The sequence below is a fragment of the Gobio gobio genome (assembly GCF_949357685.1).
Source record: "Gobio gobio genome assembly, chromosome: 11".
Taxonomy (NCBI): Eukaryota; Metazoa; Chordata; class Actinopteri; order Cypriniformes; family Gobionidae; genus Gobio; species Gobio gobio.
Window position 1 is genome coordinate 17,170,777 of NC_137104.1, and position 27,286 is coordinate 17,198,062.

At 38.5% G+C, this 27,286-nt stretch overlaps 1 protein-coding gene and 1 long non-coding RNA gene across 5 annotated transcripts in view; one reads left to right on the top strand and one right to left on the bottom strand.

The window, feature by feature from the left end:
- ripor2 (RHO family interacting cell polarization regulator 2) overlaps positions 1 to 27,286 on the top strand; it is an 85,164-nt gene that overhangs the window by 12,640 nt on the left and 45,238 nt on the right. The window lies entirely within an intron of this gene.
- Positions 15,634 to 26,364, bottom strand: LOC307134359. Its single transcript, XR_013817545.1, has 3 exons — positions 24,555 to 26,364; positions 22,545 to 23,405; positions 15,634 to 16,184 (listed from the first exon to the last, which is right to left on the bottom strand). It is a non-coding gene; the product is annotated as an uncharacterized lncRNA (long non-coding RNA).

Consider the following 27,286-nt stretch of genomic DNA (forward strand, 5'->3'; position numbering starts at 1 on the left):
ACTGAATCTCAAGATGTCAGAGCGATTTACTACTAGCTGCACACTAGCTGTTGGTTTGTGCGGGTGTGATCAAAATAATTGTGTGATGATGAGATAAGACAAACTGCTAACAGAACAGCAGATGATCTCTGTTTGAACCTGCTGTAGTTGTAGTACTTTGGCAGCTGTCAGTTCAGTATTTCATAAGCTCATATGCATGGCACAGTGCCATATTTTTGCTTCCAGAAGGTGAAATACTTCTCTTTCAGGTTACTTTCTAATTGAAAGTGAACATGACAGTGATGTAAGGTATTTGTGTATTTTGCAATAAACCTAAAATATATTATTGATTACATCATTTGCTATGCTTTTCTTGTACCTTGATCTTGTTTCTTTTTTTTCTTCTTCTTTGCTTTGAATCAGAGTTTGTATATTGTGATTTATCTTGGTGCTGCTTGTTTTGGTTAAAGGCCCAGCATGTAATTTTCTCCACTAGAGGTCGCTTATTCAAAACAAAGACGTAGCTTGATGACGCTTTGATTTTGCTGAATCATGGGAGTTGTTGTCTTTACCTCTACAGCCGGTGGAAAATAATCTGACGGGACTAATGAGCGAATGTATTAAAGATAGTATGAAGCACTGGTGGGGCTGAAAGCCATTGGAGCGGAACAAGGCCACTGGAGTGATTGACTATGAGAGACAAGCGAGACACACGCTCGAGCAGTGGAGCTTTTGTTATGCAGCAGACTTCCGCTTCCGCTTCTTCCGGTAATGTGTATTTGGGGTTTTATCATATTAGATACATTTGAGTGTGTTGAAAGTTAAGTTATAATGCTACTCTGTGTGTTCGCTCTGTGGCTACTATGATACTGCAGTAAGCTAGATCGATTATTAGGCAGGGTAAAACATGGTGCTCGCAGTAAATCAAGAAAACGAGATTTAAACAGTAAGTCTAACTGTGTTGAGCTTTGATTAGCTAGTTCAGGGGTTTTCAAACTGGGGTCCGGGGACCCCCAGGGGTCCCCAGAAAATTTTAGAGAATAAAACAACAAAGCAAAAATGGATAAAGTCTACCGAACATTTTAACGGTTTCTCTCCTTTCTTGCCCTATACATACTTTCCAGAATTGTATATGTTTGCTTTGCATCTTTCTAGTGAGTTTTTCTCACTATAGTCCCTTTTATCTCGCTCTCTGGGGTTGTAAGGCAGTTTTCTTAACGTAGTACGTAAGCTGCTTACGTACATTTATTGTGAAAGTTGCTTATACAAATAATTTTAATTGAAACCATTAAGCCAACATTAAGTATAGCCAATTTAAGCTGGGAAACAAAATTATATTTATAATGTCACACTTACTATCTATCTAGTTTAAATGTTTTTTCAAGCATAAAAATAGATGAATTTTAGAAAGTGGGTCCCTCATAAAGGTTAATCATATTTGGGGGTCCTTGGTATCATAAAGTTTGAAAACCCCTGAGCTAGTTAGGGCTGTCACTTTGTTCGAAAATCGATTGCACAATCGATCGGACCAACCAACACAAGTTTCGAAAACGAAAACAGGGAATCGATTTTAACCAAATACACTATTTTAAACTAATTAAAGGGGTCATGGACTGCATTTTTTATTGTTTTATGATGTTTCCTGGGGTGCACTTATAATGTTAGAATGCTTTTTACATCAAAAATAGTCATAATTTATAAATAAAAGGCATTTTTCCTACCCTGATTTTAGCCTTCTGGTCTGAACACTCCGTTTTAAGGGGGCGTGTCTGCTGGGAGACTTCAGTGTAAACTCCCACTGCTGTGATTGGCTAAAGTCTTTGCATTTGAAATTATATTATTCCCTCTTTTTGCTCGTTTTTACAATTACAGCTCTCATGCACACTCATGTAATCCTCAACGGCATGTTTATTTCTTGTTGCTCGATGCATGTGCGAATCGGTGGGCGGGGCTAAACAACAGGCAGTGATGAAGTAGGCATTGATCTTCTTCTGCAGAGGCGGTGCTTCACTACACTCAGACGTAATAGCCAGGCACATTCTGAGATCGATCGTTTGCTGGGCCTGGTGTCAATAAAAGCTTTTCTTTGACTAACAAGGAAGTTTTCAGCTCTGAAACGTACAGGATACTCTTATATTACCATGACCTTTTATATATCAGAAGCTCAAGGAAAATTGATTTCTCAGTTCATCACCCCTTTAAACAAATCAAAAAGATAGATGTAACAAAATTCACTTACAAAATAAAGAATTCCGAAATTGCAGTAGGCGTTGCGAAAGCTAAAATACCCCCACCTTGCGCAGCTGGCAATTAAGTACTTGAGTGTCCCTGGGACACCAGTGCGGTCGGAGCGCGTCTACTCAATAGCTGGACATATAGTGAATAAAAAATGCTGTTCTTCGGCCCCCAAAAATGTTGATTGACTTGTTTTCCTGTCCAATAATTTGTAATAGGCCTAGCCTTTTTTGCATGTTTCGTGATACGCCTGCCTAGCCTAAGTGTCAGTTACGTTCAATAAAAAAAAAAAAAAAAACACATGGCCTGGCCTGTTCTCAAATAAATTGAGAAAAAAAGTTTCATTTTTGAACAGTTGTCTCTAATGGATTGAATCATTACGTACAATAATTTTGGAGATTTTTGAGTAGCCTAAATCATAAATGCAGCCCTGTTATAGACTGCGACAGATGTTTCTAGTCCACTGTCTGATTCAAGATTCAAGATTCAAGATTCAAGATTCAAGATTCAAGAGTTTTATTTGTCACATACACAGTTATATACACAATATACAACTGGCAGTGAAATGTAAACAGGTCCGCTCCATGGACAGTGCAAATAACAGTTACAAGAAATTAAATAGAAATAGAATAAAATTAGAATAAAAAGTATTAACATAAGTAGAATTATAAATAAATCAAGTAAAAGATAAAAATAGGAAATAAGATAAAAATAAAAATATAAAAAATATGTGGATATGATAAGTGAGATAAACTGTAGACTTAAAAATAAGTGGTTAACATAAAATATATAATATGTATATATAAAGAAGTATAATGTGCAAGGTTTATTACAGGTTGTTACGCAGTAACAATAGGGACGTAAAGTGCAGTGCAATTGCAGTATGTGGATGTTAATGTTAAAAGACTGTATGTTTATGTGTGTGCGGGGGTGAAGTGAGTCACGTGACTGAGTTCAGGAGTCTGATGGCCTGGGGGAAGAAACTCCTCCTGAGTCTTTCAGTCTTTGCCATCAGGCTACGGAAGCGCTTACCAGATGGCAGCAGGGTGAAGTGAGAGTTTGCAGGGTGATTAATGTCTCTGATGATTTTAGTAGCTCTACCTCTGCAGCGTTTGGTGTAGATGTCCTGCAGAGACGGGAGAGCTGAGCCTGAGATGCGCTCGGATAAGCGCACCACTCTTTGCAGGGCTTTGCAGTCGTGACTGGTGCTGTTCCCGTACCACGCTGTGATGCACTGAGTCAGGACACTTTCTATCGCCCCTCGATAGAAAGTTTTCAGGATGGCTGGTGAAACCCTGAATTTCCTCAGCTGGCGCAGGTGGTACAGTCTTTGCCTGGCTTTTTTCACCTGTGTCTGGATGTGTGTAGTCCAGGTCAGATCCTCGGAGATGTTCACACCCAGGTATTTGAAGCTGCTCACTCTCTCTACCGGTGTCCCGCTGATCATGAGAGGGGAGTATGACCGATGCTGTCTCTTCCTGAAGTCCACAATCAGTTCTTTGGTCTTGTTAACATTCAGAGAGAGACAGTTGTCCTGGCACCATGATGTCAGTTGCTCCACTTCGTCCAAGTATGCCGTCTCATTGTTGTTGGAGATGAGACCCAGGACAACAGTATCATCAGCAAACTTGATGATCGAGGTGGAGCTGTGTGTGGACAAACAGTCATGGGTGTAGAGAGAGTAGAGCAGGGGACTCAGCACACAGCCCTGTGGAGCTCCAACACTCAGGGTGATGGAGGTGGAGGTGAACTGGCCTACTCTCACCGCCTGGGGTCTGCCAGTGAGGAAATCTTCAATCCAGAGGCAGAGAGAAGAATTCAGGCCTAGATCCAGGAGTTTGTGTGTTAGCTTAATGGGAACTATGGTGTTAAAGGCTGAGCTATAGTCAATAAATAGCAGCCTGACATAGTTCCCACTTTTGCTGTCGATGTGAGTGAGGCAGGAGTGAAGGACGTGAGAAATGGCATCTTCAGTCGATCTATTGGGACGATAGGCAAACTGAAGAGGGTCCAAAGTGTCAGGAATGGAGGAGCAAATGTTGTTTTTAATGAGTCTCTCAAAGACCTTCATGACTAAAGATGTGAGAGCCACTGGACGATAGTCATTTAGGCAAGAGGGTTTACTGATCTTAGGTACAGGGATGATGGAGGATCGTTTGAAGGAGGTGGGGACAACAGATGTAGCAAGGGACTCGTTGAATATGGATGTAAAGAGCCCTGCGAGCTGATCAGCACAGGACCGCAGAACACGACCTGAAATACCATCCGGCCCAGCAGCTTTCCTGACATCCACACGTTTGAGTGCCCTCCGAACCTCGTCCTCCGAGACAGAGATCACGTGACTGTTGCTGCTCTGAGGGACTCTCTCTGACGCGTCACTCGCCGGAGTCGCGCTGCCGCGATTACCATCAAAGCGAGCGTAGAAAGAGTTTAACTCGTTCACCAGCAACGGATCAGCTCTCACCTCTGCAGAGGATTTAGTTCCAAAAGCACAGATGGTTCTCAGTCCCTGCCACATCCGCCGGGAGTCGTTGAGTTGGAAATGAGATTCCACTCGGTCTTTATAGCGGAGTTTTGCGGCTTTAACGGCGCGCCGGAGGGCGTAACATGAAGCTTTGTACTCCCTCATATCCCCCGTTTGGAGACCGGCATTGTAAGCGGTGGTGCGCGAGTTTACTGCAGTGCGAATTGAACTGTCCACCCACGGTTTCTGATTAGGGAAGGACGTTATAGTTATTGTTTGTGTGGCTTGCTCTGTCAGTGTGTTAATAAAGCAGAGCGCCACTTCTGTGAACTCGCTGACGTCTTCAGAACTCGCGCGGAACATGTCCCAGTCGACGTCATCAAGAGCTGCCTGTAGCGTGATCTCTGAATGGGATGACCAGCGTTTGACTTCCCTCCTCACCGGGGGCTCTTGAACGAGCCTTTGTTTATATTCCGGTGTGAGGAAAATGGCGGCATGGTCCGATTTGCCAAAAGCTGGCTGTGAACGAGCTTTGTAGGCGTTCTTAAACGGAGAGTAGCAATGATCCAGTGTGTTTGCTCCTCGTGTGGGACAGGAGACATGCTGGTGAAAGTTTGGCAATACTTTCTTTAGGTTTGCTTTGTTAAAATCACCCGCGACGATTAAAGCAGCGTCGGGGTGTTTGTTTATGAAGCCGCTGGTCACATCATGGAGGGCAGATAAAGCCAGCCCCGTGTCTGCTTGTGGTGGAATATAAACGGCAGTAGCGATGACCGAGGAAAACTCCCTCGGCAGGTAGAAAGGCCGGCACATGAGAGTTAAATGTTCCAAGTGAGGCGAGCAGGATCGCGAAAGAATGGAGATGTTCCTAGGATCGCACCATTTCTTGTTTATCATGAAACACACTCCACCGCCTTTAGATTTCCCGGCCTCGGCTGTTCTGTCCATCCGAAAAACAGAGAAGTTCTCGGACGGCGTCACGGCTGTATCCGGGACCGCTGGCGTGAGCCATGTTTCGGACAGACAATAGATGTTGCAGTCTCTCATGTCCCGTTGAAAACTTATCCTGGCTCTAAGATCGTCCATCTTATTCTCCAAGGATTGGACATTTGCGAGCAAAATGCTCGGGAGAGGAGGACTGAATGCTCTTTTTCTCAGTCTGTTGCGGATCCCAGCGCGTTTCCCGCGGTGTTTTTTGAATCTTCGCCGTCGACTCGAGTGGCCATTGTTCAACTCGGCGTCCCGGCGAATCTCAGATGGAAGATTGGAGAAAGTGTCCTGAAACAGGTCAGTGTAGCGGTAACCAATTTCCAGAAGTGTTTTGCTGTCGTAACAGATCAAAGCAGATGATCCGTTGGAAAAAATAGAGAGTAAAAGAGAGTAGAATAATAAATAAAAGCAAAGTCTTAGCGGAGCGACCTGAACGGCGACCGAGCACGGCGGCGCCATCTTGACATTGGAGAAAATCATGACATGGTCATGATCAGGTCATGATCAAACAGGTCATGATCATTCACCATGATTTGGAGAATGTAGCGGCCCTGGCCTGCGTGTTTATCCTACACAAACTTCAAGTTCAATGTAGGCTAGTCCTTCAGTTAATTTTAAGTTCTAAAATTTTTTGGACATTTCTAATCGTAAGCACACCCACGTTGAAGCCTGCAGTAATGTTTTTCATTGATGTTATGGCAGTCCACTCTGCTTATTGTTTTTCGAGAATGTTGCACTCCTGTTTGTCATTGTGCACGAAACTTCACGCCAATAAATCATCAGAAATATTGCTGACTTGTGTGTCTCAAGCGCCCTCTTTACGTTCGTCCTAATTCCTGTTAGTTGTCCGTGGTTTGGCCTATATTTGGTGTTGAAAATGGAAACGTCTTTAGACATGAAAAAACGATTTTACAATCGATTCAATGAAAACTTATGTCTCAAAAATCAAACAGTATTTTTTCACAAAAGTGACAGCCGTATTAGTTTTATTAGCAATGATTAGTTTTCTGTTGAGTAATGTATCCAAACAGTTGCTCACCAGTCTAATAAAACAGATAATATATTAAATTACTTTGGTGTTTCCATGGTTTCCATGGTTCCAAAAAAAAATCTCTGGATTTAAACATTCTTGGAAACTTTAGGATAATGTAAGTACACAAGTCAACAAAATAAATAACATTGTTCTAGTGTTTTTTTGGATATTATAATAAAAAATATATTGCATATATTGTGCCTTTAAGGGGTTAGAACTCTTGAATGAGGATTTTATTGAAATTGAGAAAAATACTTCCGCAACCAAGATTACAGAAAAAGTGGGTGGTCACCGAAATGCTTTAGGGGGCTGCTAGAGTCTAGAGCTGCCAACCCGGTGACAAATGAGCATTCCTCAGAACTTCATCTCTGAAGATCTTTCTCTGATTAAAACCCACCTTTCACTTCCATCTAACTCCAGCTCCCACCCATTCAGCTCCAGCCCTTTTACTCTTATCTCTTTAATCTCAGCCTCTCAAAAATGTCATGTAGTGCATTTTAGATCACATCCTGCTCACTGTTTTCTGTTTGAAATGTCAAAGCAAAGATTCAGAGGTTAATCAGCTTTATCTTGGTCTGCTGAGCCAGTGGGCTGCTGAGCAAATTATTTGAGCATTGTTGGAATACAATACATTATGGCTTATTATTTGATACAATGGGCCATTATGGGAATCTAACAGTGAGAATAATGATTGTTGATGTTCTTTACATTAATTATTTATTTTCTATAGCAAAGAAAGGGGCTGTTTGGTTTTTGAGTGTACTTCAGGGCAAATTGTGTCTTCAGCAGTGCATGCTATTTCTTATTTGTGAATTTCGCTGGATAAGGAAAAGCTCAGTGAAACTTGGCAGGCGTTCAGTAAGATGAGGCCGCTTTACTGCAGGCTCTTCAAAAACATCCAATCCTAGTTCTCTGGAAAGGCTATAAGCACACATCGTCTTTGTGAGTTTATGTTAAGCTGTTTACAGTATGTTTACCCCTACTGTTTTTCCTTAGGCTTTAGTGGTTTGCATTTTCACAGCTGATAATCATTGAATGTTCCTCTCTTGGTGGTCATCAGTGTATAATCTACTCAGGAGGTCTGTTGTCTCAGGAGCCAACTTGGTTTTTGTAATAGTATTATTCGACTTAATGGAGATGTATCTGGAAGCGGATTGAGACATCATAGACATCATTGATGTATCTCCTGACAGAGATATAATCGAGCTTATGAGGTTTATGTGTGGTTGAAAGGCTCTTACCTTTCTCTTTCTCTTTCCAGTGATCATGTACAGACAAATCCCCATCATAAAGTCTGACCCCAAGGGCCTGTGGAGGCCGGGTATTTTAAGAAATAGAGGAGGTAGAGAAGAAGTTGTTGATGAAAGAGACGGATATAGCCCATCTTAGAATCTTTTTAGTTGGTGGAGAAAGCAGGATGAAAGAGGTCTGGGTTTTATCTACTGTCACTCTGTTCTTATGACAAGGGGTAGTGAGAGGTTTTGGCTTGCATCACGGCCGTAAAGGGAGCTAAATCAAATCAGCGCGGTCAGCAAGAGGCCACCAGAGTGTCAGTAGTACTATAGAATCAGTCTTCACTGAGATATGCTCTCTGTTGTCAACTCCACCCATCAACAGTACTCTCAATAAATATATTACAACTGAACGCTTTTAACAAGTACATGTGGTCAAGAAGTGCATACATCTAGGGGAAAGTAGATTTGTCTAGTTGATAGAGCATTTTAATTTACTTGAGATTGATAACAAGGTAAATAAATAGTGTATAATACTTTTACTTTTAATTAGGGGTGCTCCGATTGATCGGCAACCGATCTCGATCGGTCGATAATCGCTTTGGGATGATTGATCGGCGGTCTCCAAAAAGGCCGATCTCATGCTGACGACACATAAAACCCGCACCTGCCGTGAGAGCTAGGGCATGATATGCAGCGACACCGTCTCATTCTCTTTTCAGCGCGGGTAAAATAATTATAATGCTGAAGGTGAGGTACAATTTATATTTCTATATTAAATAACTTACGCAGTCATTTGAAAACTTTCTGTGGGACGTAAGTTCATAAACAGCGTGCGTGAATCACCGCGTGCGCGCGCTCTCTCTCTCTCCCTTTCAAAATGCTCAAATGGCTTCACATCAGCACATCGCATCTGCACTAAAATCGAGCTGCTCAGTTGACACAGGATTTGCCACTTTGCACAATTGAGGCAGTGTCGTATCGTCACTAAAGTTTATCATTTGCATTTATTTTTAAGTCTTGCCAGTGTTCAAACCGCTCAGCACTCGTGCGCACGGTCTGGAGACACACACACACACACACAGGCCATCTCACAAAAAGCTTGCGAGTGCAAATTGCGCTGAAATGGTCAGATACACACAAATGTATGTACTAAATTACCGTCTTGACGAGTATGCACGTAAACCCCGCCGTGACTCGCGAGTGAACGTTTGTGCAACTGCATGTAACTGTAACCGTGTTCGCTCTTAAAGTGACAGCTGTCGAATAAACTGCTGCTGTCTCTGAGTTTGTCTTGTGTTGTTTGATGAACCTTTATGACACTCACTGCTCTTGAATGACTAACTTTTGCAACCTTAAGTGTAAGGATTAATCTAATTTAATTTATTCAGGGAAGACCAATATTAATTTACATTTGATTTCTTATTAAATGTCTTTAGTATTTCTTACCTCAATACTAATGTTAGACCTACCTGAAAAATTGTTTTTAAAAACAAAAATGTACTGCATGATCAAATATTTAGGTGAGATAATTATATACATTTATTATATACATTTATTTGGGAAAGATGGCCTACAATAGTCTTAAGTTATCTCATTTTCTAAAATAAACACTTGGTGGTTCTTCAAGATCTTAACTCAGTTAATTTAGAGTTAGTTTCATTTCTACAAATGGTGCAAACTCTGCAAGATTATAGATAAAAGATTGCCATTCCCCTGCCATTCTGTGATCGGCAGTGATCGGCAATCGGCAGATCATGATCTTGGTGATCGGTAATCGGTGATCGGCCCCAAAAATGCTGATCGGAGCATCTCTACTTTTAATACATTTTTATATTGATATTGATTTATGTTTAGTATGTTCTGATTCGTACATTTACATTTATTTGCAATGCTTTTCTTGTACCTTGATCTTTTTTCTTTTTCTTTTTTTTTTGCTTTGAATCAGAGTTTGTATATTGTGATTTATCTTGGTGCTGCTTGTTTTTGTTAAAGGCCCAACATGTAATTTTCTCCACTAGAGGTCGCTTATTCAAAACAAAGACGTAGCATGACAACTAGTTTAGGAATTAAGATAGAGGAGAAAAGTTTTGTGTGTGTGTGTGTGTAAGTGCATTGGTTTAAAGTTGTGGGGTGGTTAAGTCCCTGCAGAAGAGCTGTTTCTTGAAAGATGTGATGTCTCAGCAGTTCGGGTCGAGGTTGGCAGCTCATTCCACTAGAGAGGAACATAGGGTGAAAGTTTTGGCAAGTGACTTATTGCCTTGCTGTGAAAGAACAACAAGACGTTGCTAATTCAGTGACCTTGCGGTGCATTTTACACGGGCGTCGGCATTAACACTTCTCATTTACTTTGAATGGGTGATGTAATGCTTTGCCGAACTGAATTGTGGGTTCCGTTGCGTCGCTTCACTAGCTTTGTTTGCGGCAGAAGTTGAGAAATGTTAAACTTATTGCTTATGCAAATACCCTAGTGCAGATGCTAGCCAATTGCATTCATGCAACACCGGAAAAGTAGTGTGACTAGCTGTTGTCACTATGACGGTCACATCAGCACTTAGCTTCAGACACTCCATCAATCGTGGACACCCAGTGTGAATGCAGTGTTAGCTGGCAGGATGATCGTACTAGGGAGGTGCTGATCCAGTGGCAGGCCTGAAAGCCAGCTTCAAAAGCTTACAGTCCCTGTAAAGGCCATTTTGAGATTTGTTTCTAAACACATTATAAATGTTAGAATTTATTGCTGAAACAAGTTACAAAGACAGTGAACTGTGAAGTACTGAATTGTGGAGTTAGACCTTTAAACAGTTTTTCACCATTTCTGTGTTCAGGATTTTTGGGGCGGGGCTAAAACGGTGGCTCGATGACACACTGGAGCCACTGAGTAGGGCTGTACAATTAATCGAAAAAATAATCGAAACCGACATTCTGAACCTCTAACAGACGTATTTTTCCCATGTAGGTTATTTCGGTTTTAGTCACGTGACTCCGCCCCGTCAGTCACATCAAGTGCACTTTGCAGGCACACAGAGAGATGCAGGAGCAGTTATTTTTGTTTATAGATGCCCAGAATCACTATAGTAACTGCATGTTTTACCCAGTTTATACAGGTAAGTTAATTGTCGTTCTTATAGCCTACGCGCTGCCACACACACACACACACAGACGGCGCGCCAAGCCCCGAAGCCGGATCGCTTTCACTTTCGTCCTCATAAAGTTTGTCGCGTAAATGCGTTTAAAGGCTTGCCGGTTTGAACATTTAAAGCGATTGTGCACTATTCAAAAACAACAATGGAAAACGTATCTGTTCAGTGCTCAGCTTTTTTCTGTGACACAGAGAGCCAAGCGTGTCGCGTCTCTGACAACACGCCCGCACCCTGAAGGCAGACCTCTTTCACCTGCGTCCTCACAAAGCTTTGTCATTTTTATGTGTTTTAAGGCCTGCCAGTTTGAACATTAAAGTGATTTTAGACCATCAGATGTGTATTATGTTGAACTAATGCCTGATATATTGTGACAAACGAACACTCAGACAGTAGCTCGCACATCACGTGAAGATCGCGCGCAGAGAGTAGCGCAGAAACGCAGTGTCAACGCTGTCCTGTGACTAAAGTAAAGTCACTAAAGTAGCTTAGAAACTCAGCCGTTATAGGCATATATTTTAATACCTTTGAAGTAAGTACAAACCACAGCTTCATAATGAATAGAGACGGTATGAGTAATTCACACAATCACTCTCTCATTAATGCATTCAAATAAATGTAAGCCTACTGTGTTAATTTATCTGTATCGGATGTACAACAAGCAGAAATCTGCCCCATAGACAATAACTGTTGAAAGTGAACCGTTTCCTTTAAGTATTTTAAAATCACAAAGAAATGCACTTTTTCATTAGAAAATAGTAGATAATATTTACAGTACAAACCTTATCAGTGAACTATGAGGGCAAAAAAAAAATTATCGTTCATTAATCGTAATCGAGGTAAAATGTTCAATTAATCGAGGTTTTTATTTTTGGTCAAATTGTTGAAAAAAAAGCAAGCCGTTTCAATATGCGTATCACGATTTGCGATATTGTGAGAAATTTGATATATCATGCAGCCCTTATTTGCAGCACATACAAAATTGAGGTAAACTGTGTATTTTAGAACGGTTTGGTATTGAATGAATTTTATGTACAGTTGTAATCCGTATTTCTCTTGACTGGTTCTCCATCTTGGATGCATTCTGGATTGCCTCGTTCACAAATGATATGAAGTGAATGACTTGGCGTCTTGTGTGGAGATTCTTTCTCTCTTGTTCACTCTCCCTCTTCCTGAACAGATGCCATGTGTTTTAGCTCTCATCAGTGGGGGTGCTATCCCATAATCCCCCTGATTAACAGTCTATTTAAAATCAATTGCACTCGATGACACCCCTCATACATCCGTTTTGCAGACAGTTATTGCATAGCAACAAAATCACAATCTCTCAGGCCTGTGATTATGGTGAGTATTATGAGTATTATGGTGGTTTATCCTTCAAACATAAGCTGATGAACTGAATGTTTTTGTTTTTTCTTGTCTGCTTGCATAGCAGTTAGAAGGTGTGCGCGAATATGATTGGTTGTGGTGGATTCTGTCTGAAATGTCATTGGCTGATTGAATTTAGGTCCTTGGATGTTGTCATGTATGACACATTTTCCCTCAGATGATGGCTGTTTTTTAGATTTTGTCAGCTGTGACATGTAATCTGCTTTGAAAAAACAAATCCTTATGCCTTTTAAAGGGCACTTTCTTCCTCTGGGTCTGTCCTGACATACAGCTGTGCTTTAGCAGGGATGAAGTCAACTCCCTCCTGTCAAACCCAGAAGCAATGCGAACAACAGGAAAGCACCCTCATAAACTACAACTGTTTTCAAAAGCCAACTATGTTTTTACATTTGATGATTGGAAATGCCTCTGAAACCTGCCGCCACAATCCTAGAGTGTTCTGGGTGGTTGTCAGGGTGTTGCTATGCTGTTGTCAAGGTGTCCAAGTCAAAAGAGCTTACTTACAGGTTTCTCTGATGTTTTGGTCTCTAGTATCCTTCAATGTAAATCCATTAGTTTAAAGAATCTGAACAAATTTCTAACCCTATTCAGAATGTGTGATACTTGGCTTGGCGAGCACCCCTAATTTGGGATTTGCTTTCGCCTGACCTAAATGCACCACATCAAACCTCTGTTTGTCATATTTTTTCATCGTTATTTATTTATTTATTTTTTGACATATTTTTAGAACACGGTTTCATCTCCAGTCTTTAAGGGTTGTGCATCAAGAGTGTGTGCTTTCTTTCTTAGATGCTTTGAAGCTAAAAGTGACATGTTATCTTTAATTTAAAATGTCTTTTCAGTCCTCAAAAAACAAACAAAGAAATATTTCATCTGTTTATGCCTGCCTGGCAAAAGTCAAAGTGTTGGCATCTTTTTTTAGTGCAGAAAAGACAGAAATGAAGAGGCAACTGTCTTTCTCTGTTCTTGTCTTTCTCATGCATCTTGCATAAACACAGACAAACACATTCACAATGATCCATGTCTGCTGAATCATTCTAGAGATTCACCTGCAAGTGTCTGCGTCCCGTGACATGCTAGCATGTGTCTTGCTGGCATAATTAATTCAGTTCAGTTCCCCTTCTCCAAAGCTAAAAGCATTGCTTTCAGCTTGAGCTATGGCCATGTCTTATTTGTGTGGCACTGGTCAGCACTGTCTGAATAAAGAGAGACCAAATCAAGTGAAACTTAGCTCAGTGGCTTAACAAATGCATGGCAGTGACTGGCATAGCCCCTCAGTGACAATCCACATTTAGTGGTGAGGTTAGAAATATGCACATGATTTTAGGACAGCTGTTCATTGGAGCACAGTTGCTTAAAGGGATAGTTCACCTAAAAATTTAAAATCTGTCAGTTACTCACCCTCGTGCCATTCCTAAACCATTTTATTTTCGTTCCGTCTTAGAATACAAAGCAAGATATTTTGTGGAATGTCCAAACTGCTTTACGTGACAATTTTATAAAAAATTATTTTCTTTTTTAAGTCTTTTGAGGTTATTATATATATATATATATATATATATATATATATATATATATATATATATATATATATATATATATATATATATATTAGTTAATGGTACTACACTGTAAAAACAAAAACCGTAAAATTAAAGTAAAATATCTTAATTCAAATAAAGTGCAAAAACAATAATTTTACAGAAATTTACATTAAAAGTTTTAGTGAAAAACACTGTTATTTTACAGATTTTTTCCTTGTTTAAATTAAAGGGATAGTTCACCCAAAAATGAAAGTTCTGTCATCATTTACTCACCCTCAAGTTGTTCCCAACCTGTATGAGTTTCTTTGTTCTGCTGAACACAAAAGAAGATATTTAGAAGAATGTTTGTAACCAAGCAGAGAGAGCAACTATTGACTACCATAGTATTTTTTTCCCTACTATGGGGAGAAATAAAAGTTGTTTATTTACAGATATTGTTTGTAATTTTACATAGTTTTAAACATAATTCAAAATTACAGGAAAATACTGTAAACAATTTCGAGTTTTTTTTTTTTTTTTTACAGTACTTAATACTACTTAATGGGACCTTTTTATATGATTTGTCTTTTTTTGAATCTTCCAGTGTGAATAAAACACACAATTTTACGTTTTGGAGAATTGTTGGCAAATTCATGTTAATTCATACTAGGGCTGTGCGATTATTCAAACTCGTATTAAAATCACAATGTGAAAAAATTGTTCATAGTAATACAGGCATTTGCAAACTGCACAATATTTGAAAAGAGTTCAAAAAGGCATAACGAAATGACCAACTCTGTCACATATCATTTATACAAAGATATGGCGCAAATATCGCATTAATTTTTTGGAAGCGGCTTTATTGAATAACAGCCTTAATTCATACAATCTCATCATTTTCGCACACTCTGCTTATACCCCACTGTTTTGGGGTCCGATTAAGGGTATATGTATTGTTTGTTTGCATTTTACAAATCAAACTGTATGAATTCATATTGAATTGTCATATGAATTGGAATTGTCAATGCCATATGACTTGTAAAATAGTTACGTTTCCAATATATTTTCTTTTTTGGACTTCCACTGAAGAAAAAGGAACAGTATGATGTTGAGTGAAGTATAAGAATGACAGCAAAATATGTATACAATACCCTTAACGTCTCTTAACAAGTTTCCTGCATTTGAAAGCCCCTAAATGTGTCCTCTTTTCCATTAACAGGAATCATACACCGAAAAGTATTGCATTTTTAAGCTGATGTGGCAGAGGGAAGAGGATTTTTTTGGTTGCTTCACATCATATCACATTTGACATTAGTTTTTAGCCAGCTGTGCTCTGTTATCCTCAGATACGCTCACACAGGTTTTCTTTCTCAGCGCCGCCTCAAGCTTCTGTCTCCACATATAAGGATGTTCATCGTTCTGTCTCTAGCTTTGTCCCTGTCCTCTCTTTGCTCTGTGCTTTATAAATATGGCTCAGTGTCTAGTAGTGCAAAACATTCACAAATCACTCCAGATTCTCCCTCTAGTCTAGCCCATTTTTTGAAACTTGTTTCTTTTTCAAACTTTTCATGTGCATTATCCTCATAGCTGTCTTTTAAGATGGATTAAACCAGTCTCTGCTCTGCCTTTGAACTGAGTTTACATGCACATGATGTAACATATGATTATGAAAGTGTCATGTAAATGTCTGTTAACCCAATTAAACAAATATAAATAATAAACAATAAAGTCTGATTGTCATGTCTTCAGAATAAGACATTTTATAATTAGAATAAACACATTTTCAGAGTGAGAAAGAGGTATTTTTTTCCCCAAACATTAACAGAAATGAACATAAATCAATATACAGATAAGAGTCTTAAATCTACATTTTGCAAAATCATGTGCATGTTACAAAAAAGGCTTTTTATCTATTTTATATTTCTCCACTGCTGTGAAAGTGCTATGAGTGAGTGTTTTCTGAAAGAACAGTTATCATTTTTATTTAATAGCAGTTGAATAATGAACAGACATGTCACACAATGACATTTCCAGCATGCTCCGATGAGTGTGTGAGTTTGAGATTACAAACCCCTCATGTGCCTTAAGAGGTTATCAGTGGTCAAGTGTAATTCAGGCCTCCTGACATAGTTTCTTTCTGTCTTCAGTCACAGTGAAGATGAAAATAGCATGACATTTTATTATTTGCTCTTAGATACACTGTTAGACATTTATAAGAGATTTTACAGTAACTTACTGGCAACACTGTTGCCAGTAAGTTACTGTATTTGAGATTTACAGTACAATAACCGCATTTCAGTTTACAGTAACTACATGTTACTGTAATTTTGTAATACAGTACCGTTACTGTAAACCTTGGTTAACAGTGTAATCCTAATCCTATTCAATCATTAATACTTACTGAATTACATTAATTCTTACATTAATCTATCCTACAGAAGTAATCCAAACAGACACAAATTATTATGAAATATAAAATTCTTTATTTAAAACATTTTAAGTGCTTTAACTTAAACATGTAAATGTGTGGAAAAAGTTCACTTTAAAACATCCTCAAATCAAATCTTATTTTCAGAAAATCATGTATAAAAGTAATCAGAGTGCATTCAATATCACTTATTTTACATGTTATTTACATTTACATTTATGCATTTGGCAGACGCTTTTATCCAAAGCGACTTGCATTGCATTCAAGATACACATTTTACATTTTGTCAGTTCTTGCTTTCCCTGGGAATTGAACCCATGACCTTGCTAGCGCCACACACTATTGTTTGAGCTACAATTTTAAAAACTCTGCAGAAAATAGTTGGTAGAATACTGTAAATAGTTGGTTGAAGAATACTGTAACTTTGGTGCAAAATACACATATACATGAATAAAATATAAACAAAGAGCAAATTAATTCTGAAACAAGTTATCACAACACAACACAACACAAACACAAGTTTAATGTCTGTACCGATCTGTGCCATCTTCCACATTGGATGATTTCAAACAGGAACCAGGATTCTGCTCCATTATGGCAAGAAGTCCCTCTAGATAAGAATGATATGAAGTTAGTCATACAATTTGAGTATACACAAACTTTTTACACTGTTGGAATTTAATAAAAAATAATAATCCCATTACAATTCATCATAATGGTAAAATAGTATTTTATACACAGTTAACACTGAGGTACACCTAACTAAACGTACGCTGTCTAGTCTAATACAGTCCTGCAATGCCTTCATGAAGATGTGAAATGAAATGTTCAGTTTTTGTTTTAGCTGGTGATTCAATGTTATGAATATTTTGAAGAATGTACTTTGTAGTGATGCTGAACCTGATTGCATTTTAGAGAGGTGTCTCTGTTTTTTAGCTTAACAAAATTTATATTGAGTAAAAAACTAAAGAAAACTGTCAGTACATAATAGTAGCAGCAGCACAAACCAGGGTTCTGAACCGGTTCAAGGAACGAAAACGAAAACCGGAAATGAACTAAATTTTAAGAGGAACGAAAACGAAATCAAAATCAATTTGAATCGTTCTGAACAGAAACGTTAAAGGGTTAGTTCACCCAAAAATGAAAATTCTGTCATTAATTACTCACCCTCATGTCGTTGGACACCCGTAAGACCTCCGTTCATATTCGGAACACAAATGAAGATATTTTAGTTGAAAGCTGATGGCTGAGAAAGGCTTCACACAGGCCTCCATTGGCATTCAGTACATTGACACTTCCAAGATCCATGAAAGGCACTTAAAACGTCGTTACAAAGTCTATCTCACCACAGTGGCTCTACAATAATCATACAATGCGACGACAATAGTTTTTGTGCGCAAAAAAAAATCAAAATAACACCTTTATCCAACTTGTTCTCGACTTCCGTGTGCGCCTCCACGACGCATGCGCGAGAATATGACGCAGATCCGGCGTTCGGACATATGACCCAGAAGCGATTTGTTTACGAGCAGAGGAAGACGCGCGTGTCTAAGCTGTTGGATTCTACATTGATCGTGCTTTAGGTCTCGGCGTAGTTCTCAAAATGGAGCTTAAGTGTGTATTTCATCGATTCCCGAACACCGGCGCTACGTCATATTCTCGCGCATGCGTCGTGGAGGCGCACACGGAAGACAAGAACAAGTTGGATAAAGGTGTTATTTTGATTTTTTTTTGCGCACAAAAACTATTGTCGTCGCATTGTATGATTATTGTAGAGCCACTGTGGTGAGATAGACTTTGTAACGACGTTTTAAGTGCCTTTCATGGATCTTGGAAGTGTCAATGTACTGAATGCCAATGGAGGCCTGTGTGAAGCCTTTCTCAGCCATCAGCTTTCAACTAAAATATCTTCATTTGTGTTCCAAATATGAACGGAGGTCTTACGGGTGTCCAACGACATGAGGGTGAGTAATTAATGACAGAATTTTCATTTTTGGGTGAACTAACCCTTTAATTTGAAATTACCATTAACCGGTTAATAACGTTATTTTATCGTTCTCTTTAATATTTTAATTTGGCAGTGACCAATCATGAATAGAGTAGGCTAGTAGCTACAGCATGTGACGTTGACGGATCAAGCGTGAGTGAAATGCCTGCGCACCATCATCTATGAATCTACCGGTACGCAAGTCAGTGCAGAGCGCGCATTTTCATGCCTCAAGTACATTTCTTTCCCCGCTGAGGTCTACAATGAAAGTGCAGGTATTGGAGGACATTCTTTTCGAACGTTTAAATAAGCAGTACGGACTTTAAGCTCAAATAGACTGATTTAGGCTAGTTTATGGATTTTGTTTAAGCCTGTCCAAGCAGGCTACTATCAAACATTTTTCCTATAGTCTTTCAGATTGCCAATACAGGACAGGTCAATGTTTTCTATATAGACGGTTGATGCTTCGTATTAAATGTTATATTGCATTAAATAATCAAGCTTTATTAGCTGACTGAATTTGATTATGTGATGCAAGGACGTGTTGCGCAGTGTTTGCTTTGAAATTACCAGTTGACAGTGCATTAAAAGAGCAATGGTTATCCAGTTTATTTATTCTTTATTCATGCAATTTTTAAAACAAGTCGTATTGAAAAAAAGTTATGTACAAAGAATGTTATCACTCTTCTGAAAATAATTTGGCATAAGAGGGCCACTTTAGATTGTCTAACGCTCCATTAAAACTGGTCCGCTGTTTATGCTTTGTCATTCTAATGCATGTATTTCTGGTTTTAAAAATGTTCTGAAATAAATATTCAAGTTTAATTACCATGCGTTATATTATTATTGAGTGAAAATAAGTCTATTTATACATATTTGTTTAAAGTATAGGCTAAATTAAAATAACGTTATTAACCGGTATTTTTTCAAATCAAACCGTTTTCGGAACAGTAATGTTTATTGATGAACGCAAAAACGGAAACGCTATGATATCGATTCTGCTCGGAGTGAACCCATTGATATTTTTTTCCGTTTTTAAGCCCTGGCACAAACTACATGCTCCAAAAAAGTAATATTACTGAATCACCTCAACATGATTTCACAAACTATTTAATCAAAAACAACAATGTAACCTTTTATTGCAGGATGGATTACATGTATACTGCATTAGCTTTAGTAAGGTATCCTCAAACTTAATGCTACATTCACACGGGGCGTTAACGCTTCTCATTTACTTTGAATGGGTGACGTCATGCGTTGCTGAACTGAATTGTGGGTTCCGTCACGTCGCTTCACTCACGTTGCAAGTGGCAGAAGTTGAAAGGTGTGTTGGACATCAGCTGTGGCTGGATGCAACCAATCGGCGAGAGTAGCCGCGTGCAGGCGAGGAGGAGCTGCAAACACAGACGTGAAGTCGGACACTTTCTGCTTCCCGCAGTGACGCTCTCGCTGTGTTTGCATACTTTATCAGCTGAAGTGAAATAAATGCAATATTTGTCAATACACAGATGTTTCAGAGACATTTTTTGTCATGTAATACTTTATGCACAGCTTAATACAGCGTGTGTTTGTACAAGAATTAAGTTAACATACAAGCCTACACTATCAAAGAAGTGGGGTCTACGTTTTTCATTAGTTTTATTTTGATAAACATGACAATATAACATTGCGACTACATGAAAAGAAGTTTAACTGTTATAAAAAACAGATTTGTGCGCATTAGAGGAATTGAAGGTTTTAGAATGAACATGAAACACATGTGATCGCTGTCATGCGGAGAATCTGGCCAATCGTGGAACAGCTGTGTCGTCATCAAAGTCTGTGCAATCGCTCTAGAGAAACTGCACCGGCTGTATTAGCCGACTGCTCTCGAATTGCTCTCGCGGTGCTTTGATGTCATCGTCACTGTGACGTGGCGTCGGCGCTGTCTCAGGTAGACAAAATTTCTAACCGGCATGACGCCCTGTGTGAATGCAGCGTAAGTCTGTGTACATTACATATCCTATTAAAAAAGTGTCTCACCAAGTCCAAGTTTTTCCATTCAAACTCCATTAGGTGGCGAAGGAAGGATGACACTCTGTTGTTGATTACAGTTGTCTTCCTGTTAACAACTTCCCCGGTCTTCCGACTCACTCCGGTTTTGGTGGTGCATCTTGTTCCCTCCTCTGGGGTTTTCCTCACGAAAAAAACTTTAAGCAAGAGAAAAAATAAATTTTAGATTTCTTCACCTTTAGTGCCTTTGCTTTAAATGTTTTTGGTTACACTTTAGAATAATGGTCCGTCATTAAACGGATAGTTCACTGTTAAAAAAGTAAATTCTGTCATTTGCTCGCCCTCAAGTTGTTCTAAACCTTTTAAAGAATGTTTGTCACCAGACAATTTTGAGGCACCATTCACTTCCATAGTAGGAAAACATTACTATAGAAGTGAATGGTGCCTCAATCTGTTAGGTTACAAACATTCTTCATCTTCTTTTGTGTTCAGAAATGTATTCAGGTTTGCACGTGAGCAACATTATTCTAAAGTTTTGTCATGTTTTTTTTTGGAATTTTTTTTAAAAATTATATTTCATCTGCCAAAATCATCCAAAAATTGTCCAGGACTGCTTAAATTCCAGAAAATAAAATTATATTCTGTCAGTCCTGGACAAACACAGTTTTGGATTATTTTAGTATAATACAATTTATGAAAAAACATGGTACATGGCTAGTTACAGCTAAAAAAAAAGTGGAAAAACTAAATTTTGTGATTCAGTTAAACAGACCCGACTAAAACTTACAAGAAACACATTGAATTAACAGTAATATGTGGAGAAACAAAGAGGGGTAACGTTACTTACCGTTGTATGAGTTCCAGTGTCGCACAGCACAGGCGGGTTCCTGGTATTCATATCTAAAGTGTAAAATAAATCGTGTCAATCCAAATGTAAAATTTGAGAAAAAAACAAAAAAGTGTCCAGTGACCAACGTTAACTACACGCTGACAGATAATATCTCATTAGCCAAGTTACTTGACTTAATGTTAATGTAAACTTTGCTTGTTAACGACGTTATTTTCGCAACTAGTGGCCAACCTTAATTTACTAACGCTAACTAACGTCGTCCTAATGTAAGCTTAATATGCTCGATAAACAAAATCTTAATTTTATATTTTTAAAAATAAAACGTTAGGTTTACTTCAGTTTTAGCACCAAAGCTGAAGCAAATGATAACCTAACGTTATGTAAAGTAACGTTATATGTTAACTGTCCGAGTTGTGAGCTCTCTCCTCGGGCTAAACTTACGACGCTGCACTGGTTCCTAATCTAATTCAATCAACTCTTTTTTTTTCTTCCTTTTTTTATAAAACGTTAGGTTTACCTCAGTTTTAGCACCAAAGCTGAAGCAAATGATAACCTAACGTTATGTAAAGTATATGTTGTCCGTGCCGTGAGCTCTCTCCTCGGGCAAAACTTACGACACTGCACTGGTTCCTAATCTAATTCAATAAACTCATTTTTTAAAATAAAACGTTAGGATTAATTTACCTCAGTTTTTAGCACCAAAGCTGAAGCAAATGATAGCCTAAAGTTATGTAAAGTAACTTATGTTGTCCGGTCCGTGCCGTGAGCTCTCTCCTCGGGCAAAACTTACGACGCTGCACTGGTTCCTAATCTAATTCAATAAACTCATTTTTTTAATAAAACGTTAGGTTTACCTCAGTTTTTAGCACCAATGCTGACAAGCTAAAATTGGGGTGCAGACAACCGCGGCTAGTACAAATCACACTTACCTTGCTTGTTTGCCGTTCTCACGGGGATGAAAAAATCTTCGCAGGGTGTCCGGACACAGCTCATATGTTCTCTGGAACCGTGAGCTCTCTCCTCGGGTGAAACTTTCAACGCTGCACTGATGGTTCCTAATATAAATCTTAAGCAAATCCTGTCGATCCCAATTATGCCAAAGAGGCCGTTGTGGTAAATACAGTATTATACTTTATTTTTTAAAAATACAGGAAATCCCTGTATTTGGTGTTTGACGTCATAGAAAATTCCCATGATGCAACGGGAATTACAGTTATTTACTGTAAAGAGAATTTACAGTATTATACTGGGTGATATATAGTAAATAACTGTACAAATTACAGAAATGTCTAACAGTGTAACCTTCAAGTGCTCTGAAGTCTGTGGATTAAATATGAAATAAATCATCCATTAATGCCAAAGTTAAACCAAATGATCCTGCTGAACATAGATTCTTGTTCAAATATTGACCCTTTTAGTAATAAATTAACTGAAGTGTTTCTATGAGCTCCATGTCCATGATTTAAATATAAACAGTTGTCTTCGTCCATCAGAAGAATCAAAAAGATTTGACCACAAGATGCACATGTCACTATGTTTCTGTCCAACCACAGCTCTACATTTTCGTTTTAGGGGATATTGAATTTATAGCTTAACATATCTACTGGATGTGTTAAGGTGACAGCTTCATCTATCAACATCTTTTGAACCCTCCACCCATTACATTTGACAGCGTGGACTTTTGACCTTTTAAGTAGAAAGAAAGGAAATGTGAGGCACTTAAAAACAAGTATATTATATTATTCAACTAAACTTTATTCAATTGTGGCAAACATTCCCACCAACTTGGATTGTAATGGAATTACAATCCAAGTAAGCATTACTGACCCAAGTGAGAGTGAGTGTTTACATTTTCTTTTATCAATCCCTTTTTTGTTGTTTTTGGGCATGTCTGTGTCATAATTGAATATGAAGTCTGTTTTTTGGAGACACAGGATGTTGTATTTGTTTGTTCTTGGTCTAGTCAAAAAACTTTTTTATTCTCTGTTAACCTTATTTGGTTATTTTTAATAAGTTGGCAAAACTCCAAAAATTTAGGCAATCACGTTTCCGCGTTTCCAATGCAGGAACTTTCCCCAGGGACTTTGGGGTGGTACTCTGTGTGACCACAGGAACCGGGGTCTAAATTAAGCTCCGGGTAAAGATTTCCCTCTCAAATCGCCCCTGTTCGCAGGGCTTAAAACGGAAAAAATTACAATCGGTTCACTCCGAGCAGAATCGATATTATAGCGTTTCCGTTTTTGCGTTCCTCAATAAACATTACTGTTCCGAAAACGGTTTGATATGAAAAAATACCGGTTAATAACGTTATTTTAATTTAGCCTATACTTTAAACAAATATGTATAAATAGACTTATTTTCACTCAATAATAATATAACGCATGGTAATTAAACTTGAATATTTATTTCATAACATTTTTAAAACCAGAAATACATGCATTAATTACAAAGCATAAACAGCGGACCAGTTTTAATGGAGCGTTAGAAAATCTAAAGTGGCCCTCTTATGCCGAATTATTTTCAGAAGAGTGATAACATTCTTTGTATATAACTTTTTTTCAACACGACTTGTTTTAAAAATTGCATGAATAAAGAATAAATAAACTGGATAACCATTGCTCTTTTAATGCACTGTCAACTGGTAATTTCAAAGCAAACACTGCGCAACGTCCTTGCATCCCATAATCAAATTCAGTCAGCTAATAAAGCTCGATCATTTAATGCAATATAACATACCATTTAATACGAAGCATCAACCGTCTATATAGAAAACATTGACCTGTCCTGTATTGGCAATCTGAAAGACTATAGGACAAATGTTTGATAGATGCTATAGCCTACTTGGACAGGCTTAAACAAAATAAGCCATAAACTAGCCTAAATCAGTCTATTTGAGCTTAAAGTCCGTACTGCTTATTTAAACGTTCGAAAAGAATGTCCTCCAATACCTGCGCTTTCATTGATGACCTCAGCGGGGAAAGAAATGTACTTGAGGCATGAAAATGCGCGCGCTCTACACTGACTTGCGTTACCGGTAGATTCATAGATGATGGTGCGCGGGCATTTCACTCACGCTTGATCCGTCAACGTCACATGCTGTAGCTACTCAATTCATGATTGGTCACTGCCAAATTAAAATATTAAAGAGAACGATAAAATAACGTTATTAACCGGTTAATGGTCATTTCAAATTAACGTTTCTGTTCAGAACGATTCAGATTGATTTTGATTTTGTTTCCGTTTTTGTTCCTCTTAAAATTTCGTTCGTTTCCGGTTTTCGTTTTCGTTCCTTGAACCGGTTCAGAGCCCTGCCTGTTCGTGAGGTAGTACTTTTTCACAGTTTGGGTATTTTCGTGGGTGGGACTTGGGCGCTGAATATGCTGATTGGTTGAGTTCACTCAACATTTTGATTGGTCGACTCGATGCAGCATTTTATTTCAACAACTATTTTTAAAAGTCTGTGCGGTGCATGCAGTAAGAGTTGATTGATATTCGAATCAACAATGGAGTTTAAAAAATACGACAGATGGGCCGACGACGAGGTTCAGGCTTTATTAAATTTATTTGCAAAGGACGAAATCCAGTGGGAACTGTGAAGTCGATGCGTGCAGTCCTACGTCACCGGACTAATCTTCACGGTACTTCGACCGTGATGGAAACGCAGACAGCAACAGGTCTGGGGGGAAGAGTTCCTGGGAAAAAAGTTCCTGGGACAAATTGTTCCGGGTAATTTAGGTGGAAACGGGCCTATACATTTTTATTTCTCTGAACTTGAATTATTTATGCAAGCTAATTCATATATTTAATTTAAAAATATCATGTAATCTAACATTTTTAGTAGTGGAAACTTGACTAGTTTAACTAGCTAATTCAATAAATGCCACCTTGCTAATTGGTTACATAATGCTTTAGTAGCATTATCATAGCATAGCACTTGCTGAATGAGGACAGCAATATAATACATTTTACATATATCTGTTCTCCAACTAAGCTCATGCTCTACTCGTAATTATGATGGTAACCCTACAAAAAACGACACAACATAAACTCTTCTAAACTAGCATAACAAAACATTAAACGCTACTAAATCTCCCACTGAACATTAATCTTGCACAAAAAACATAATATAACACTTAATTTTGGCATTTTCTGTCACTTTTGAGTGTCATGGCAAAGCAGGCTGGAAAATCGAAATCTCATCCCAGTTTGGTTAAATTTAAGTTTGTCTAAATAAAATAAAAAACAAGTTCATAAAACAATGAAACAGTTCAGATTACTTAAGTTAAAATGTGTCAGTTTTGGGAACTCAAAAGAAAATGAAAGTTCTAAATACTCATAAACTACTCAAACCAATTAATTGTTTTGAGCGTTAGGGTTTACAGTGCACAGGCTGCTGAAGCCCACATCAAGTTGCTAAATGGTTTGATTATATTTAAAAATAATTTTATTTTTTATGTTTGCACCCCTTTATTTCAAAATAATACCTACTGTTAAGGCACCCACAAAGTGCTTGTTCTTCCACTGATAGACTTAAAATGCCTCCTAGTTTTTTAAGAAAATGTGTAACTTTTTTTGGACATTAATACACAATAGCAGCCACTGTCATCATGAACACATGGTTTTTCGGTCACAAAACAAGAGCATCCATTCAGTCTTGATGTGCCTGCTTTAGAATCATGTTTCACTGTGTTTATAATCTTTGTGCTCATGATAAAGAGTCCTTTCCTGTGCAGGGAGGCAAGTCAGGTCTGTTAAAGAGGACCTATTATGCCCTTTTACAAAGTCTTGATTTTGTTTTTGGGGTCCACTAGAATAGATTTTCGTGTTTTTCAAAAAACGTTGTTGCAGCACCTCTTCCCAGTCTCTCAGTAATGCTCTGTTGAGTTGTTGGCTGCGTCCGAAACCTGGAAAATGCTGCCTTCGGAGAACACATTTCAAGGTAGGAAGGCATCAAGGCACGTCTGAATCTAATGTTAGCTTCCCTTCCTGTCTCCTGAGATACCTTCATCTGATCGATTTTTGAAGGCAGCATTTATTAGGGATGGGCAACAGTGGTCGAGTAATCGAGTACTCGAACGTGACAGCGATCATCGATCATGAGAACGATGATCGCCCTGACTTTAAAAAAAAAAATTTGTCTCTTTTTTATTGGTTATTGCGTCATTTTGCGTGGTACCTAAGGTCTGAGTGGTTAGCGTTATACAGCACGCCTCCAGACCGGGGTGAAATAAAGTGAAACTGAGGCGTGCACTGCAGTGATGTCTGGAATCACTGTGATCATTAAATGTTTAGTGCAATATGTGCAGCGCCAATCTGTCATAGCCTACATAGCATTATAATGAGAACACGATGGAAATAGAAAGCTGTAAATTATATGTGCTTAGTTCCCCGTGTATCAGCTGGTAAAGGAAATCCACAGAGAAACTAGCGAGAACACTCAGACTAGCACGTGAAGTTAATTTGCGCATTTGCGTCCTTTTCTGCAGATGCACGTTGTAAGATTACTTTTATGTTGTCTATATCTGATTAATCTAATATAAGAAGCGTTTGGTTGAGCTTAATAAGCTAGCAAAGCGCTGCCGTTATACCGGCTGTTCATCCTCTTCCGTTTCAGCTCAAACGCATATTTCATGCTCGACATTATGGTTTAGAGACGGTCATATTCTTTTTAGATAGTCTATTTCTTTCTCAGAATCATTGATATTAGTAATGCAGTAGTGCTATAGGCTACTGTTCTCATATTTTTTAACAGTAGACCTAGTTTATTTAAAGTTGTTTTTCGTTATGAGTTCGAAAACTGTCTGTAAACACTTCGATCATGAATAATACAATTAAGTGCATGATGTGCAGAGTCAATCTGTCAAAGCATTATAATGAGAACACTATTTTAATAAAATTTAGTTTCTGTGTGCTTTCGTTGTCCGTGTATCAGCGTTGTTAAGGGAAGAGTGCATTCAAAATGTTCCGTTTCAAACCATAGCCTGTAAAATCTAGCACGCTGAAGTTCACATGCGCATTCACATACTTTTGTGTTGATTTAAGGC